The 2,523-nt window shown below is 32.4% G+C and overlaps 1 long non-coding RNA gene across 1 annotated transcript; it reads right to left on the bottom strand.

The window, feature by feature from the left end:
- Nucleotides 1-227: 227 nt before the first annotated feature.
- Nucleotides 228-2,302, bottom strand: LOC123312878. The gene is made up of 3 exons (XR_006537701.1): nt 2,134-2,302; nt 1,661-1,771; nt 228-261 (listed from the first exon to the last, which is right to left on the bottom strand). It is a non-coding gene; the product is annotated as an uncharacterized LOC123312878 (long non-coding RNA).
- Nucleotides 2,303-2,523: the final 221 nt, after the last annotated feature.

The raw sequence follows: 2,523 nt of genomic DNA, 5'->3' as shown, positions 1-2,523 counted from the left end.
TATTTCATAAAGTCCCTTGCTAAATATTGTTCAAAGATCTCGCAAGATATTTTTTGAGGATATTTATATGTATAAGGTTTTCCTGAAAGAGTATAACAAGGTTATATTTGTATTGAATAGATCAAAATCAGTTAAAAAAATTTATTCATTTTTCATTAACTACATTAAAATATGTATCAATATACACGAATTCTTTATCTTCGTCATCAGGATCTGCAGATACCTAATTGAAACGGATATTGTCGTTGGCTACTGGCAATCCTGGAATAAATATATTTTTATGATTTTTCAGAAACAGAAAGTTCCATTTTTTGTGAATTCAGGGTCATGAAAGTTCTTCTATGAATAATTGGGGTGATTATGGCAAAATTGGAGGAAAAGTAATTAATATGTACTTTTCAGAAAATTAATTGAGCAGCAGTAAATACGGGGTCTTTATGAAAGATTGTTGCATAGCATTTGGCTTCGAATGATGCTCCTTACTAAAGGGTTTTGAACTGAATAACATCATAGAATTTCGAAATTGACGCCAACTGGTGTAAAAATTATTTATAAACAACCTGTCAGTACTAGATGATACTACATTGGTGGTATGGAATATTTATAGTACTGAAAAGATTACTGAAATGTTTTCTTCAACTTGTCAAATTCCTGATCGGTGTGATTTTGGTATTAGAACAAATAGATGTTAACAGAAGATTTCATAGTGCAAGTGTGTAACTTTGAACAAATTCAGTAAATCGAAGGCAGTTTTTGTTGTTGTAAATATGCCAGAACAGAGCGATCGGTAGTTTAAGTTGCGCTATTTTTCATTCAGAAAAATGTTGTAGAGCGTGACCTTAATTTCAGACATGACGTCAGTGATGATTTTTTCAAAGGACAATTCTAATTTTTTTATGATTACTCTTATGTTACACATACGCACACAAATATAAAGTTTTTATTTCATATTCTTTTGTTCGATTTTTCAACAAACGTCGTGACCCACAGAACGACAAACTAATGAATATCCTCGTTAATCTTCGCTGCTACTCCCAACTTTTTATTTGACAGAAAATGATTATCAAGAACCTCGTGTCATTCAATTTTTGAAATAACCGAGTTATTTTTTCGAGTTGAATCAGATTCCCTCGTTTTCGAATTAGTCGATGTTTGTTGAATATCTTTCCAACGACAAGAAATAAGACTTTAATATTTGGTACATACTTAAGTGTAACTTGATAAAACATTCAGAAATGGAGAGGATAACAACTATGTGAAAAATGTACATTGATTTCGGAAATCAAGATGATTTCGATCTTCAAAAGTACATCGATTTCGAAAGTGGTTACCCCCTCGGAAAAAATTGAAAAAATTTCGATAAATGTATCAAATTACAGTATAATATTCCTTCACTTAAGAAAGCTCCATTTAAAAATACTAATCAACATGTGCTAGTATATTTAGAAAAAAACAGCCCTTTCCCAGAATTTGAAGTTAAATTCTCACACTCTATAAAGTGGAGTCATTATTTACAAAACAATAAAAGCCCTGAAAAATTCACTTCACGAGAACAATTTTAGAGCAGATTCTATTTCGACAGCACAAAATTCATTCTATTCTGAGGGTGAACTGAAGAAAAGCAAAAAATCTCAGGATATGAAAAAATTATAAAACTCACTTTTTATTCCGTCCACCATCTGAAGTCATCAAACCATATCCGTATGGGTAACACTTTGTATTATTTCGGCATCTGTCGCTTCTTCATATTTTGTCCTTTCACCAAAAGCTACTGCAAAACATTCACAGTATGAAGTATGATACAACTTTAATCAAATGATATAATTTGCATAAATAGGTAAACAAATATCAAAAAATAAAAATACGAGTAGAAATCCATAAAACATGGAACTCATTACCTCCCAATCACATGTTAAAATAGATATTATAAAAAGAATGAAGATTAATTCGAAAATTTCTCTCGTTCAACCTGGTTGTGGTAAGGTAAGACCTAGGGTAAAACAGTTGAATTGCGATGAAAAATAATAAAAATGAACATATACAAATATTTCGGTAACATTATGGCACAAATGGAGAGATTTAATAACACCTGTAAGTAGATGGAAAACGTTAAAGAGGAAATGAGTTACTTACCAAGAATCAAGTGGTAATCAAACTGGAATTTATTTCGTTCCATATCAATACACACGTTAGTCTCACACAAACACACAAAACGATCGAGACAACGCGCAAACGACAAAATCAAAATGGCACCAACGAATGCTTCCTTGTTCGGCTTGCGCTTCTTCGAATGAAACCCAAATCTCACGTACTGCCGTTTCTCCGGTCATAGACAATCTCCGGTTTCTCGTTTCTGCAGCTGCTCAGCTGGCTAGAGTGGCTAGTGATCAGCGTTGCCAGTTCCAGAAATTTTATTCCCCAGTATACGGTATCCAGAGTAAAGTAAATTTTTACTATGATGAATTACCTAGATTGATTAGATGGATTTTTATTTTTATCAAGCCTTGAGAAGAACGGATAGAG

Source organism: Coccinella septempunctata, chromosome 5 (assembly GCF_907165205.1).
Source record: "Coccinella septempunctata chromosome 5, icCocSept1.1, whole genome shotgun sequence".
In the NCBI taxonomy this organism is placed as follows: domain Eukaryota; kingdom Metazoa; phylum Arthropoda; class Insecta; order Coleoptera; family Coccinellidae; genus Coccinella; species Coccinella septempunctata.
Note: the sequence above shows the minus strand (reverse complement) of the source record. Positions and strands in the feature narration are given on the sequence as shown.